General features: G+C 40.9%; 1 long non-coding RNA gene across 1 annotated transcript; it reads left to right on the forward strand.

Moving 5' to 3' along the window:
- Positions 1-6591: 6591 nt before the first annotated feature.
- LOC122489755 lies at positions 6592-15481 on the forward strand. The gene is made up of 2 exons (XR_006298989.1): positions 6592-6976; positions 15009-15481. It is a non-coding gene; the product is annotated as an uncharacterized LOC122489755 (long non-coding RNA).
- The last annotated feature ends 2060 nt before the right edge of the window (positions 15482-17541 follow it).

Consider the following 17541-nt stretch of genomic DNA (forward strand, 5'->3'; position numbering starts at 1 on the left):
CAGAGAGAGGGAGACACAGAATCTGAAACAGGCTCTAGGCTCTGAGCTGTCAGCACAGAGCCCAACGCGGGGCTTGAACTCACGGACCGCGAGATCATGACCTGAGCCGAAGTCGGCCGCTTAACCGACTGAGCCACCCAGGCGCCCCAAATTACTTTTATCTACAAAGGTTCCAAGACCGAGGCCTGCTCTCCCTTAAAAAAGGAATTAATCATTCAATAGAGAGATGTTAAAGCCACACTAGTACCAAACTAAAACTCTCCCCTAATGTAGAGTATTAAAAGGGGACCAATTCTCACCCTATGCAAGTCAATATTTAAAGCTGCGTCAGTGTAACACATAAAACCATCCGTAGTAGTACCACCAATGGTAAGTTGTCCTGCATTTGAGGAGACATTCTAGCTAGAGAGAGATGCACATGTAAACAAAGCATTATAATACAGTTTCATTAGTGGTACACAAAGATTTCAGGGTACTATGTAGAACAAGATGGAAACATTAGCTCTCTGTGGAGAAGGGAGGCTGCAAGTTATGGTAGAGAAAATTGATGTTTGAGCTATTTATTGAAGGGTGAGTATAAAGTCACTGAGGAGCAGAAAAAACAGGACATTTCAGAGACAGTGAACTACCTGGTGGTGGGGGTAGTGTGGTGTGCTCAACAGAGGGGGCGGGGCAGGAGGAAGAATGCTAAAGAAGTTGGAATGGAGATTAGGAGCCGAATTTTGAGAGGTTCTGTGTGTGTGTGTGTGTGTGTGTGTGTGTGTGTGTGTGTGTAGCTTTGTCTTAATTCTTTTGGTAATGGGACTCCATCAAAAGTTTTTAAACAGGGGATTAAGAAAATCAGATCTGTGTTTTATAAGGATAATTCTGGCAGAGATGCGTAGGATGAATTGCAGGGAGTAGTGAAACAGAGCCTGGTGCAAGCAGATCAGGTAAAAGTCTCTTGCATGTAATGTATTTTCTCTTGAAAACAATATTTCTTAAATCAGAAAAAGACAAATACTGATTCCACTTATATGTGGAATCTAAAAAAGAAATCGAGCTCATAGATACAGAGAACAGACCGGTGGTTTCCAGAGGCAGGGGATGGTGATTAGGCAAAATGGGTGAAGAGGGTCAAACGGTACAAACCTCCAGTTATAAGAAAATGTACTGTGTGGTGACTATAATTAACAATACTGTATTATATATTGAAGGTTGCTAAGAGAGTAGATCTTAAAAGTTCCCATAACAAGAAAACAAAAATTTGTAACTACGTGTGGTGATGGATATTAACTGTACTTATTGTGGTGATCATTTCATCATAGATACACATATCAAATCATTATGTTATACACCTAAAACTAATACAATGTTGTATGTCAGTTATATCTCAATTAAAAAATATATACACCCTGTGTAACCAACACTCTAAATATAGAACAGTTTCATCACCCCCAGAAATTTCCCTTATTCTGCCTTCCAGTAACTCTCCTCCCCAAAGTTGATCACCACTTTTGTTTCTATCGACATGTAAGCAGAACTCTGTTCTAGCTTCAGTGCCATGGAAGGGCTTCAAGCCACTGCAGAACTTGGCTTCAGGTGTAGGGAAACCACAAGAGGTGGTTGTGGAACTGGGGCTGGATAACGGGAATCTGGACCTTACCCTCTGTGGTCTCCAGCTGGAGTCAGTGGTGTGTGCATCTGTCATTGGCTTTTTGGTGGGTCTCATATTTGTTTAGACTTCTCCAGTTGTCTAGAAACTGACTTTATGTGAAATGGAGAATGCAGCTTTCACAAACACTGGCTGAAAATTTCACAAACACCAGCTGAAGTAATTCAAGGTAGTGTCAACCCCTTGATGAGCTTGGCTCTGTTCAAAAGGGGAATGTTGGGGTTGGGTCATCTTTGGGGACACTAGCCTAAAGAAGGAGTCATCAAAAATTCAGAGCCAGGTGGACACCTATGGAAAGCTGAAGAGAACAAACTTTAACCTGAAGGAGGAACTAATTCCCCTGATAAAAGAACTTAATGAAGAAAGATCTAGACACTCAAGGCCAGAAGAAATGATGGCTGAAGTTATAAGAATGATCTGGTCCCTGAGCTAGCAGTCACCATATCTCAATAAGCTTTGCAACAGATCCCTCATTATCCCTCCAAAGGGTGGGCTTGGTCTGAAAGCAGGGCTGATTTTTCCCTCTGCTCAGGCCTCCTGTGCTGCCAGGCCACATTCACCCAGCTGTGCTCCGATATGAGGTTCATTACTACCCCCGATCCAAGGACATAGTTCCTGTGGAAACCTCCTTTTTCTTCCCATTTCCTGGGAAGCACTTATAGAGAGCCCTCTTCTTGGGCTGGAGTTTCTCCTGCACCTCTGAATCCTAAAAACAGAAGCTCTTTTGAAGTGAATCCAAATTTCAGATGAACCAACTATGGGAGCCAACATCATGAAACTAGAGACTTTCAAAATGATGTCTCTTCAAAAAGAATTTTAATCTCATTCATCAGTATTTTATTTATTTGATCTGATTTTATCTATTTGAGAGACAGAATGAGCATGAATGAGATGGGAGAGGGGAAGAGGGAGAGAGGGAGAGAGAGAGAGAGAGAGAGAGAGAGAGAGAGAGAGAATCTTAAGCAGCCTCCATGCTCAGCGTGGGGTGAGGGGGGTGGGGATAGAGGTGCCTATACAGAACCTGATCCCATGACCCGGGATTTTGACCTGAATCACCCAGGTGTCCCGTCATTCATCAGCATTCTATGTAGATATGTATGTAGGTATGTATGTATTATTTTAGAGAGAGAGAGAGCAGGGGAGAGAGAGAGAGAGAAAATCCCAAGCAGTCTTCACACCCAGTGCAGAGCCTGACCCGGGGCTTGATCCCACAATCCTGGGATCATGATCTGAGCTGAAATCAAGAACCGGCTGCTCAACCAACTGAGTCACCCAGACACCCCCAGCAGCATTTTAAATGCTACTTCAAGGAGGTGCCTGGATGGCTCACTGGGTTGAGCATCAGATTGGATTTTGGCTTAGGTCATGATCCCAGGGTCATGGGATCAAGCCCCACATTGGGCTCTGTGCTGAGCACGGAGCCTGCTTGGGATTCTCTCTGTCTCTCTCTGTCTCTCTCTCTCTCTCTCTCTCTCTCTCTCTCTCTCCTTCTCCTCTGCTCAGACTCTCTGTATTTCTCTCTCTAAAATAGAATAAATAAAAATAAATTAAAAAATTTTTTTTTTCAAAGTTTATTTATTTTTGGGACAGAGAGAGACAGAGCATGAACAGGGGAGGGGCAGAGAGAGAGGGAGACACAGTATCGGAAACAGGCTCCAGGCTCTGAGCCATCAGCCCAGAGCCCGACGCGGGGCTCGAACTCACGGACCGCGAGATCGTGACCTGGCTGAAGTCGGATGCTTAACCGACTGCGCCACCCAGGCGCCCCGATAAAAATAAATTTTAAAAAGTGCTACTTAAAGGACTATACTTGTGCTCAAAATGACATCCAATAGAACTTTAGTTCTCAGAACACTGTTTTATAAATATTTTTATACAGTTTTATAAAGTTATTTTTACTTTCTTTTTCTCTACGCATTGTATCAATATTGTGTTTTACTTAACTATATATGCCGTTTATCAGTAGTGTACAATAGTGTATAATTGCAAGTGGATTCTGGGGTTTTTCACAGGGTCCCAGACAAGATTGATTCCTAGCTGTGTCTAGTGATTCAATAACACACATTTTATTGGCTTTTCCTTTTTGCCTGTATCACTCCCCTGTTTTCTGGAATTATCTTCCAAATAAGTCACCTGCACTTATGAGTCCCTGGCTCTGCTTCAGGGGAATCTAAGCAAAGACATTGGAATGTGCATCCAGCCATACTACATATAATAGACTCTCTTGCCTTCCATCACTAAGGTTGTAGTTAATGTGGACATTGCCATCAATAAATGAAACTTAGTGACATCTCTCTGAACGTCAGTCCTTGTCAGAGAGAGAGCATGCAATGACAATGTAATCTCCAGACGGTGCATGCCTCTGGTCCATGAATTCTCTAAACCTCTCCCGTGCTGTGCCTTCTCACGTTCCTGAATATATCAGTCACATTAAATCAATGAGATTGAGCTGCTCCTTGCTTATTCCATTGTTTGTCTGTATCATCCAGAAAAGTATTGGAATCTTTGGTCATAGGTGTCTTTCAATAGTGGTGCAGTCTCAGTAAGTGTCTGGCAGCAAGCTAGTAATTTGTTTTCAGTAGAAAAATGGTGAGCAGTTGCATTGGGTAATTTTAGGAGCTGAGAGCCTGGAGAAGTTCTGCACTTAAGCCAATCCTGTATGTGTCAGAGACAGCCTCATTAGAGCTAGTCGCACACCCTGTCAATCTCGGAGTGGATGATAAACATCAAGAGAGAGCATTGTCCAATGCAAAACACTGGGCACGAACACAGTCTTTTTATTTATTTATTTATTTATTTATTTATTTATTTATTTATTTATTTATTTTTTTTAATCACCTGCAGCCTCTCAAGCCAACATATACCTTTGAACTGAGAGTTTCAGAACTAGAACAAGGGTCAGTTAGCGGTATCTTTAGGATTCATAGTCACAGGCCCTTAGACCGGCAACAGGGTCGAGCTGGTAGAAACATTCTTCAAAAGTCTAGTGATTCTCGGCTCTCTGTTCTTATTTAAGAGAAAAACACCAAAAAATGGATTGGAAGCTTGGCCAGGGTGTGTTAATTGGTGGCTTCACTATACTAATACTTAGGTCTTATTTTGTAGATGCCCAAATATTGGCAACTGCAGGTTTTTTTCCTCCTGGGCTAAGTTTTTGTTTATTTGTTTATTTGTTGTTGTTCTATTTTTCAGGAGAGAGAGACCCCTTTTATCCTCCTGTAGAAGGTGCAAGCCTGGCTATTATTCTAGGAGCTGAGTAGGGGCAGGACACTAAGGTTCTCACAACTCAATACATGGAATTTAACTTAACCTTCCTTTTTTACCATTTGTCTTACTTCCCTGAAATATCCCTGAGGCTAGAGCTCTGTTTTAACTTTTACAGTGAGAATACCTGTCTTCTTCTGTTGGGATGGGAAAGGCACCCAACACCCACCCACCTAGGTGCCTGGCTATGCAATGTTAGAGCTGGCATCTGGAGATCTAGCTGCTCCTTATATGGGCTTATAACTAATCTTGTCACTTCAAAATGGCAGGTACCTCATTATCTCTCCAAAGGGTGGGCTCGGTCTGAAAGCAGACACAATTAGATACTCTTTTAGGTGGGGTTCCCTAGAAGCAAAGCCTGATATTGGGATTCTTGAGCAAGCAATTTATCAAGGGCTGGCTCTCAGGAAATTGTTGGGGAGTGAGGGATGCAGGATAAGGCCAGAGAAGCTAAGCAAAGGTGTGGTTTCAGAAGATATCTAGCCTTGGCCTGATCTGCTGGGGAGCTCTAGAGTGTGTATTGCCCTGCTATAAGGCAGGGGCTTTTATGCCCGAGCATCAGTAAGTCATGCAAGTAGTTCAAGATCCCCAGCATCTCTAGGGAGGGTGGCTCCCCTAAGCTGTGGACGATCAGTTTGCTACAGCAGGGTACAGATGTAAATTCTTAGTAGTTAACACTGCAGCAGCTAGGATGGGTGCACTGTCTTGCTGAAGGGAATCAGGGCAGGAGAGCAATAGCTATTACTACAGGTACAAAAGTAAAGAAGAGGAAATAGTCATTTAAAATTTTTTAAAGTTGGGGTGCCTGGCTGATTCAGTTGTTAAGAGTATGGGACTCTTGATCTCAGGGTAGTGAGTTTGATCCCCATGTTGAGCATAGAGATTACTTAATAAAACTTCAAATGTTTTAAAGTTAATAAATATTGTAAATACCAGAAGATCCAGAAGAAAAATATTACAGGTGCCTGGAACCTCTCTATGGTACTATTTCTCCTTTCTTACTTTACTCCATAGACAACTTTGATCCCTCTCTCTCTCTCACACACACACACTTTTTAAGTTATCTGTATGCCCAACGTGGGGCTTGAACTCACAACCCCAAGATCAATAGTCACATGCTCTACTGACTGAATCACCCAGGCGCCCCTGATCTCTTCTTCATATGACAATGGTTTGTAATATTTTCTATAAGGAGCATAAATTTAGTTTAGCATGATTGGTTGAAATTTGTTTTTTATTATTGATAATCTGGAAAAGTTTTTTTTTTAATGTTTTTTTTTTTTTTAATTTTTTTTTCAACGTTTATTTATTTTTGGGACAGAGAGAGACAGAGCATGAACGGGGGAGGGGCAGAGAGAGAGGGAGACACAGAATCGGAAACAGGCTCCAGGCTCTGAGCCATCAGCCCAGAGCCCGACGCGGGGCTCGAACTCCCGGACCGCGAGATCGTGACCTGGCTGAAGTCGGACGCTTAACCGACTGCGCCACCCAGGCGCCCCTTAATGTTTATTTTTGAGAGAGAGACAGAGACAGAGACAGAGAGACCGAGAGAGAGACAGAGTGTGAATGCGGGAGGGGCAGAGAGAGAGGGAAACACAGAATCCAAAGCAAGCTCCAGGCTCTGAGCTGTCAGCACAGAGCCTGACATGGGGCTCAACCTCACAACCGCAAGATCTGACCTGACCCAAAGTCTGATGCTTAACTGACTGAGCTGCCCAGGCACCCCTGGAAAAAGTTTTTTTTAGCTTCATATTTCATGACTAGTAATGACTCTGATGTCATGCATATTTTTAGAATTATTGTCAAATATAGTAAAGCCTCATATGAGCTGTCAAATTTCAAGACATTTCAAGTTTTCTTGGGCAGTGATCAACCTTATTTTTTTTTAATAGGCCGCATTCATCAATCAATTTGTCTGCCATATCCTATCTCAGATGAATATAATGAGCTTTATGTTATCCTTATTGGTGCCAGTAATTTGCATTAAATCAAGAATCATTTAAATCTTCTTCCAATGACTGACGTGTCATCAGCCTTTGTCAAGAGCAGCTGCATCAGGTATGCTGAGACAAAATCTAGTACTTTGCAATGCCTGTATAATGTATGACTTCATAGACAGATATACTCATTGTGTATAGTCCTCCTAAGTTTGTGCGCTGCAAACAATAATTCTGATAAATTCTATTACGTACAATCTCCTTCAAAAGAGGGGGGAGAAACTATGATACATTTATAATTGTATACATTGCATTGTTGAGTATATCACGAAAGGATAGTACTTCCTGTTTGACTAGGAAGATGAAAATATATTCTTGCCTTCCTAACAATTTTACATATCTAGTGTTTGGAAGAATTTCCAATAACTGGCTTTTACCTCCATTTATTTCAAACCTTGTTTCTTCTCCTCTACCACATACTTATGGTGCCATCCATTGGAGGATAAGGTCACATTGCAATATGACCTTTGGTTCTGCACCTCCAGTGTAACAGGATGCCTGGTGAGTTGATATAGCAGACAGTAGGAATATTACTGGAAGCCATTTCTATACTTGGACAACCAGCAGTACTTTCCTCTACACAGAGGTGACTACAATACACATAATTATAGTCCGGTAACTGAAACCAAACGTACACCCAGTTCAATTTCCCATTACATGGATCCCAAAATGTTTATGGCCATTCCAATGTGACATGACCAAGGGAAAGTCTTTCAGAAGGAAAGTCAGAACAGAAAGAGATCGTAAGTCTTAGGTGACCGTGATTGAAATATCTTCTTCAAATTTACTCCAACATATGACCATGTGAAACCATTTCTAAGCCCTTTTCAGCCCTTGAAGATTAAGCTCCATTGAGCTTCATGGTTCATCTGCCCCTGGGTAGAACATGTGGAATAATATTTATCCAGGAACATTTAGTTTATTTATGCTGTTGTAACAATAGCGGTAGGAAAAAAACAGCCACTATGTTCCAAATGTTCTTGAGATTCAGGAACACTCTTTTATTCACAAATCCAACCCTTCTCTTTGATCTTAATCACTGGTTTTTGAATAAATTCTTCCCAAATTTCACTTCTGTTTCTTCCTCTTTCTTGTCACAGGAATTTTGAACTGTGAAGTCTCATTCTTCTTGTTAGACCTGTGTTTCCAAGAATCTTGCTGACCAAGACTCATCCTTACCAAATGAGTCATGTTCATCTAATTCTGCTAATTCAGTGCAATTTAATTCTAACATATTAATACACAAAGTATTTTTAAGACATATATCTATATTATGCTTTAATCACTTATTTCTAACCATGTATATTAATATACTTTTATACCCAGAAAATTTCCATGTTTTATATACTTATTAATCTTACAAATTCCCTCAGAATAGATTTATTTCTCTTTTGATCAATTTTTTTAATGTCTACTTATTTATTTTGAGATAAAGAGAGAGCATGTGCGAGTGTATGTGAGTGGGGGAAGGGAAGACAGAGAGGGAGAGAAAGAATCCCAAGCAGGTTCTGCAATATCAGCACAGAACCCGATGCAGGACTCGATCTCATGAACCATGAGGCCATAACCTGAGCTGAAATCAAGAGTCAGACACTCAGCCAACTAAGCCACCCAGGTGTCCCTCTTGTGATCAGTTCTATATTTTGTCATAAAAAAATATGTGGCAATACGTCAAGGGATGGTGGCCAACTTCTCTGGTATGAGTAGCAGAGGGTAAAAGTGGAATCCACTGCCACAATATTTTTACCTTATAGACCAATTAACACTTTTCAAAAAGATGTTTCGGTCAGTTTTTAAGGCGTTTCCACTTTCATAAGCTTGCTGTCCTGTCACTATTATGGATTGGTTAAGCCGGTTATCTGTAGAGTGATGTAATTTCCTTGCATATATGAGTCTCAATACCACTGAAGTCTTTACTAATTATTGCTGTTTCAGATACCAAGTCAACCAAAGTTAACTAACAGACACTTGCTCAGCTTCTATATTGATTTAAAAATATACAATAAACCTAATGGAAATATTAGTACTCAAAAGTCAAAAAAGGACACGGGAAACACTTCCTAGAATTTTCGAGTTTGAAACTAGAATCTAGGTTAAAGTGTGTGGAGTTTGTTTATTTCACAGCCTTGGGTATTTGAAGATCAGATTCTCTTAGATTAGCAGTACGATAGATGATCCTATTGTGCAATGTAGAAATTGTGGTTTAACATGATCTTGCATAAAACCTAACCATTAATTGAAAGCAGACAAATAGACTGGTCATGAGTTGGCAACTTTGGTCTTTCTACTTATTTATTTTCTTATTTTGCTTAGTTTATTTTCTTTAACTTCACCTTCAATGTTCAATCCATGAGCTAAAAATGCATATTTTGTGTGTATATTTTATTATATTTATTGCAGACTTAATTTTTAAAAAATATTTAAATAAGGGGCTCCTGGGCAGCTCAGTTGATTGAACATTTGATCTTGATTTTGGCTCAGGTCATGATCCCAGGGTTGCGGGATAGAGCCCTATTTTGGCTCAGCATGGAGCCTGCCTGGGATTGTCTCTCTTTCCCTCTGCTCCTCTCCCCTACTAATGCTCTGTTTCTGAAATAAAATTTAAAAACATTTTTAAGTAAGGGCCACCTGGGTGGCCTAGTAAGTTAAGCAGCTGACTTCGGCTCAGGTCATGATCTCACCATTTGTGAGTTCAAGCCCTGCATCGGGCTCTGTGCTGACAGCTCCGAACCTGGAGCCTGCTTCAGATTCTGTGTCTTCCTCTCTCTCTGCCCCTTCCCTGCTCGTACTCTGTCTCTTTCTCCCTCTCTCAGAAATAAGTAAACATTTGGGGCACCTGGGTGGCTCAGTCGGTTAAGCGTCCGACTTCAGCTCAGGTCACGATCTCGTGGTCCGTGAGTTCGAGCCCTGCGTCGGGCTCTGGGCTGATGGCTCAGAGCCTGGAGCCTGCTTCCGATTCTGTGTCTCCCTCTCTCTCTGCCCCTCCCCCGGTCATTCTCTGTCTCAAAAATAAATAAACTTAAAAAAAATTTTTAAAAAAATTAAAAAAAAATTTTAAATAAGACTACAACAATGTAAAAGTGTCACTATTGCATAGTTTCCTCATTTCCCTTCTTTTTTCTCTCTCTCTCCTTCAAATGCTTTGCGTTATTCTTCTTTTTTGTCATTGTAGTTTCTCTAGTATTCTAAAATTATGTGGCATAAGATCTCTTTTAATGATGAATGTAAATCACTGGACATTACAGGAGTGCCTGGGTGGCCCAATAAGTTGAGTGTCTGACTTCGGCTCAGGTCATGATCTCACGGTTCATTAGCTCGAGCCCAGTGTCGGATTCTGTGCTGACATCTCAGAGCCGGAAAGCCTGCTTTGAATTCTGTGTTTCCCTCTCTTTCTGCCCCTCCCCTGCTCAAGCTCTGTCTTTCTCTGTCTCTCAAAAAAAAAAAAATCATTGGACATTCCAGTGTAATAACTTTAAGTCTTTTATTCCCATCTCAAATATAATGGCATACATTGTAACACAATTAATTTGATTCTGTGCTAAACCCTGATATCGAATGTTATAGTCAAATATGGGCTTTAAAGCTTTCAAAGAATATGATAGATCCATCTTACATGTCCTCGTAATTGGAGATCTCTGAATGGTCAAGTGTTACTGGAGAAAGAAACTAATATCTGGGTAACAACACACTTGGGTAAAATTACAAACACACTTTATTTATTTATTTATTTTTAGTGTTTATTTTTGAGGGAAAGAGAGAGTATGCGAGTGGGGGAAGGAGAGGGAGGGGGAGACAGAGAATCCCAAGCAGGCTCTGTGCTGTCTGTGCAGAGCCCAATGCAGGGCTCAAACTCATGAACCATGAGATCATGGCCTGAGCCAAAGAGTTGGATGCTTAACCAACTGAGCCACTCAGGTGCTCATAAACTAATTTTAGATAAGAAAAGACACGAGAGCCTCAATTTTTGCCATGTGGTATAAATTAGGCAATGAATAAACTGTTTGCTTGTCTAAAATGATAACATAAGTGACATTCTAGATTTAAAAAAATTTTTAGGGGCAACTGGGTGGCTCAGTCAGTTAAGCAGCCTATTTCAACTCAGGTCATGATCTCGTGGTTCACGAGTTTGAGCCCCTTGTCGGGCTCTGTGCTGACAGCTCAGAGCCTGGAGCCTGCTTCAGATTCTGTGTCTCCCTCTCTCTCTCTGTCCCTCCCCTGCTCAAGCTCTGTCTCTCTCGGTCTCAAAAATAAATAAACATTAAAAATATTTTAAAAAATTAAATCAGGGGCGCCTGGGTGGCGCAGTCGGTTAAGCGTCCGACTTCAACCAGGTCACGATCTCGCGGTCCGTGAGTTCGAGCCCCGCGTCAGGCTCTGGCCTGATGGCTCAGAGCCTGGAGCCTGTTTCTGATTCTGTGTCTCCCTCTCTCTCTGCCCCTCCCCCATTCATGCTCTGTCTCTCTCTGTCCCAAAAAAATAAATAAACGTTGAAAAAAAATTAAAAAAAAAAATTAAATCATATTTGTCTGAAAAAAATTAAAATACTGAATTAAATATCTCTTCTCTCATAATTCAGTTTGAATGAATTTTTCTCAAAAGCCAAACTAATTTATAACAAAGGAAGCTAGTTTTAGTGAAGTCAAGTAGATTATAATAACAATAATTAAATTTGTGTTAATTGACATACAAAACTTATTAGAGCAAAATAAAAAACTTATTAGAATAAATAGGACTGTAAAATGCAGCTTTTGAGGAACACCTTAATCTGATTCACACTTATCACTAAGAAAGGACATGAAATTTCAAGGAATGCTCTCTTGAAAGGAAATGAACCCTTAAAATTCTTATGTCATCAAAATTATATATAAGAATTTTCAGGGGTGCCTGGGTGGCTCAGTTGGTTAAGTATATAACTCTTGATTTTGGTTCAGGCCATGATCTCATGGTTGTGAGATGGAGCCTGTTTGGAATTCCCTCTCTCCCTCTCCCTCTGTCCCTCCCCTGCTCGTGCACATGTGCACACACACACACACACACACACACACACACACACAATCTCTCTCTCTCTCTCTCTCTCTCTCAAAATAAATAAATAAACTTAAAAAAAAAGAATTTTCAACATCTCAAGGAAAATACTTGGAAAGCCTTTATGAAGAATTTGTCTAATTCTAGTTATGTGTTTACTATAGATGTCTCCTTTTAGAAATATTATAGCTTATAATGAGATCTTTATTCAAAACAAATCCTCTGCTTTGCTGCTATACAGTTATCTGGGACTTCTGGCGCTTGGTAGATGGTGTGAACTAAATTGTGCTTCCCTCCACAAAAAAATTAATAGGTTGAAGCCTTAACCTCCTATGTGACTGTATTTGGAGATGGGGCCTTTAGAGAACTAATTAAGTTTAAATGAGGTCATAAGAGTGGGGCCCTAATCCAATAGGATTGGTGTCCTTATAAGAAGAGGAGGTTCCAGAGATCTTCCTCTTTCTCTCTCTCCTTCCCTGTCCTCTCCCCTCCCACCCCTGTGCAATCATAGAGGAAAGGCCATTTGAGGACACAGGGAGAAAATGGCTGTCTGTAAGCCAGGAAGAGAGGCCTCACTATACCAATCCTGACGGCAATTTGATCTTGGACTTCTAGTCTCCAGAACTGTGCAAAATTAATTTCTATTGTTCAAACTACCTAGTCTCCGGGATTTTGTTATGGTAGCCTGAGCAAACCAATATAGTATATACATGCATAGATACAAATAGCACATTATATAAAATTCTGGGACAACAGATTGGCAAGGTCTGATGTGGTGCATAGCATCAGAGATGGCAGCGCCTTGGGGAACATCAAAACATTACTTTTGAACATAGGTGATATTTCCAGTTAAAACATCACACCTAAGTAATTATTATTATTATTATTGTCATCTTTTAGAGAGATGAGAGAGAGCGTGAGCTTGGGAAAAAGGCAGAGAAAGAAAATCTTAAGTAGGGTCCATTCTTAGTGCAGACCCCAATGTGGAGCTCTATCCCACAACCCTGAGATCAGGACCTGAGCTGAAATCATAAGTCAGACTCTCAATAGACTGAGCCACCCAGGTGCCCCACGAGCTAAGTAATTTGATAGTGGTGATGCATCTGCTTTGTTTAGCTCATCACTAAGTTACAAATGCTAACAATATTTCAAGAACCCCAGAAGAGACTGAGGAGTTGTGATGTCTATCATTTTCATTTAAAGCATTTCGTATACCTGAACTTTTTTTAAACGGAGAGATACAAGGGGAGGGCTTTCCCTGGGTTCAGATATCCAAAGGACATGTTGAAGGGACCAGGGTGCCATCAAGGTCATCCTGGGACTTTCATCCCAGAACTCTTAGGGTACACTCTGATGAGCTGATGGTGACCCAAGTGGACCGCTTAGGGGGTCAGAGAGTCAGTGCACTGATGCCCACTGCTTGGATTTGCCAGGTTCTTTTTCTTTGATCTCTCCTGGCTTGAGAGATAATTATTAAACTTAATAATTAGGGACATCCTTTCCCACTGGTATGTGTCAAAGTACATGTACACAGATGAACTGACTCACCCTAGTACAGTGAACAGGTGGCTGATGTTTTTCCAGAAGAGCCTCGGTTTGAGGACTCTGCTGAACCAAGTCTGCATGCTTTCAGCAGTCCTGTGGGCAAGGGAACCAGAGGCAGCTGGAGTAGCCGTGGAGTGGTGCACGGGAGGGGAGAGAAGAGACACCGTGAAGGGTAGAGCGACTTAGGGGGAAAGAGAGAAGCTGAAAGAGTCTAAGGAAATTTTACACTGTAGGTGTGATGTAATGCTGTCTTTCTCACCCTTCAAAGCATTCAGTAAAAACTGTAATAATCACCAGTGGTTTGCACTTGAATTTAATGTATCAGTCTGGCCTAAAGAACAAACATAAGAGCCACAAAGGGGGCCCAGCCACAGACTACATTTGTAACCCACACATGAACACATATAGGTACACATAGAGAGAGACAGAGAGGAGAGAGAGAGGAGTCTGCAAGCATAAGCACCTCCATGGTAATTGTTATTATTCCATAGCAATAATCATATGAATGGTATCATAAATCATAAATAATTTTTATTATTTTTGTGTTTTGCTGACTTTTCTGATTTTTATGGCGAACAGGTAGAAAGCTAATGTTAATAATCTAATAATATCAGCTGACATTTTTGAGTTCTTACAGGACTATATGTCAGGCACTGTTCCAGTGTGTACATGCACTGAGTCCATTTAATTTTCACAACAGCCTACCTGTGAGACAGCAGTGAAGATACTACTATTTCCATTTTACAGATGAGTAAACTTGCATGATGTATTACATTTAAAAATCAGAAATAAGAGAAAAAAGAAAATCATTTAAAAAGAAGACGTAAGGGGCGCCTAGGTGGTTCAGTCGATTAAGGGTCTGACTTTGGCTCAGGTCATGATCTTGCAGTTTGTGAGTTGGAGCCCAGGGTGGAGCTCTCTGGTGTCAGTACAGAGCCCACTTTCACATCCTCTCTCTCCCTCTCTCAGCTCCTCTCCTGATCGTGCATGCCTGTCTCTCAAAAATAAACATTAAACAATTTTTTTTAAAGAAAATAAAAGATCATGGGGCGCCTGGGTGGCTCAGTCAGTTAAGCATCCGACTTCAGCTCAGGTCATGATCTCATGGTCTGTGACCTCAAGCCCCGCATCGCGCTCTGTGGTGTCCTTTCAGAGCCTGGAGCCTGCTTCAGATTCTGTGTCTCCCTCTCTCTCTGCCCCTCCCCTACTCATGCTCTGTCTCTATCAAAAAACGAATAAACGTTAAAAAAACTAAAAAAGAAAAGAAAAGAAAAGATCAAAAGGAAAACGGGGATGGGAAGAAACAACCAGAATCTAGAATGTACTGTGTCCTTTCTTCTCCCCTTCTGTGATCAACTAAATCAAACCAAAAAGCATACCTCACTGCCAAACTGTGCTTTAAAAATAAAATGTTTTATTGAAGCAGATGAGTAGAATGGTTAAAAGATGGGGTCCTGGGGCTGGGGGAGTATCTTTATTCTAGAATGGGTTTTATACATAACTGAGTTCAATTTAATTTACAGGTGAGAACGTGGGTCGCCTGAGGAGACACAGATAAAGTGTCAAGGCTGGGATGAAATCCCTGTCCCTTGATGCTACATTAATACAGGATACACAATTTAGAGGCATGTTTTAAATGTAAAATTAACAATAATTTGTTATAATGACCACTAATATTTAAATGTTCTCAGCCATTACTTAAGCTAAGCTAGGAGCTATCCCTAGAGTTGATCAGAGTCCCCGAAAAACATTTAACATGGAAATCACCATGCTATGGGAGAAATATGTACAACCCTTTGAAGGTTTTCAGGTTCTTGTAGGCACTTCTTTTTGTTGTTGTTTTCTTTTTAATAAACCACTTTATTGATGTATGACTGACATACAAAATGCCATATGTATTTAATGTATACAATTTGATGATTTGGGATATAAGTGTACACCTATGAAACCATCAACACAATCTATGGTATAATAAACATATCCTTCACCTCCAAAAGTTTCTTCCTGCCCTCTTTATTATGAGTGTATGTGTGTGTGTGTGTGTGCGTGTGTGCGTGTGTGTGATAAAAACACCTAACATGAGATCTGTTCTCTTAGCAAATTTTTAATATTGTCAACTATTGGCACTATGCTATATAGTAGACCTCTAGGATTTAGTCATCTTGGATAATTGAAACTACCCTTTGCATAACTTTGTACCTTTGACCGCTTCTGTCCAGCCATTAAATCTTCTAGCTTTGCTCTAGTTTCAGTTTAACCAATTGTCAATGGCTTATTTTGTGTCATGTTAACAAACAGTAAATATTTAAAAATATTAACTAGTAAGAAAGACTTAACTTGGCTTTCCTATCTTTTCTGGTCAGGCAAAGGTTTCCAGAAACCTTTCATTATTTTGGTCTCACACCTTGCAGCAAAACAGAGGGGAGAGGCATTTTATGTGGAAGCCCTTGCGGAACATTGTAATTGTTTTTTCCTTATCAGTTTTATTGGAAATGTTTAGTTTGCTTCTTGTTTTATCTACCAGCATGCCTCTAATTTGCTGGATGCTATTTATTAATTTTTTTAAAAATTTAACATTTTTATTTATTATTTTTGAGAGACAGAGAGAGACAGAGTGTGAGCAGGGGAGGGGCAGAGAGAGAAGAAACAGAACCTGAAACAGGCTCCAGGCTCTGAGCTGTCAGCACAGCCTGACATGGGGCTCGAACCCATGAAACATGAGATCATGACCTGAGCCGAAGTCGGGTGCTTAACCGACTGAGCCACCCAGATGCCCCTATTTGTTAATTTTTTAGACCACACATTTTTTATTTATCAATGACTCTTCATTACCACATCCTTTGTAAAACATTTTGAGTATTTTAAGCACCCTATGACCATCTTCACCATCCATTCCTGCTAACGACTTTAAAATAAGCACCAGACCACAATCCTCAATAAAAACCCCAGGCCCCAAGCAAACATAAGACTCACTCTCCTTTCCTTTCCCAGTCTCCTGGACACTTTGTCTGTATCTACACCCTCACTCTGCCTTTAATAAATTCTGCTCTCACTTCCTCTCAAAAATAAAAATAATAATGAGCACCAAAATGACCAAGACGTTTGAGAAGTGAATCCTTAATAAAGGTAATTACTAACCATGGTATGCACCTGGCCAAGCTACACGCATGGCTTGAGAGAGGAATCTCACGAAGGACCCTCATGCACTGCATTAGGTCCAAGCTCTAAATGTTTTATCAGTAGCGGTAGAGGAGCAATAAGAGTACTCTCCATTTTTCTGAACCATAACCTCAGGAGAGAAGTGTTCTCACCCAGCACAAGCCAGGCTACGTCTCTGCGGTGTGGTAGTACACACGCCCTAGGGAATCAGGGCAGAGGAGAAGCCTCCTCTGAGACAACCTCACTGTCCTCATTTCCAGGAACCGTTATGGTCAGCAGAGCAGCTAATCTCACTGCCAGGAGGGATGGAAGCCAAAGGGAGCCTCAAATAACTGTGTACCAGGACATTCTGGGTTTTGAAATAGCTGCCTTCACCTCATGGGCCATTTGAAGAAATCTATACAGAACTTAAAAACAAGTTGTAATAGAATCTTACCCAGCAGAAGCAAGATTCTGCCAGCCATTCTTGCTCCTTCCCTTTGTTTTTTTTTTCCCAGAGTTTCTTCCTCAGCTCAGATTTTTTCCCTCCCTAGTCACTCACTCCCCAGATAGTTTAATTCTCCTCTGGATATAATCATTATGCATAGTAGATACAAGGAAATGCACTTTCCTTAGTTATTCCACTTTCCTTAGTGCCATTGCTGGTCTCTTGGGTGGAGGGTTCCACCTCCTCTTGACACGTCTAACGCACACCCATCAGCTCAACCCTCATGCTCACACTACCCCTATTTTGTTTAATGACTTTACCATCTACATAGTTCACACTACAAACCTCAGTTATCTTACTTTCTTCCTTCTCTCCATCGCGCTCCCCTCCTCCAGACACATTCTATCAGGCACCAAGTCCTGTCACTTCTGCCTGTGGAAGGTTTCTGGAATCCTGGGATTTTGCAGAAA

Source organism: Prionailurus bengalensis, chromosome B2 (assembly GCF_016509475.1).
Source record: "Prionailurus bengalensis isolate Pbe53 chromosome B2, Fcat_Pben_1.1_paternal_pri, whole genome shotgun sequence".
Lineage (NCBI taxonomy): Eukaryota > Metazoa > Chordata > Mammalia > Carnivora > Felidae > Prionailurus > Prionailurus bengalensis.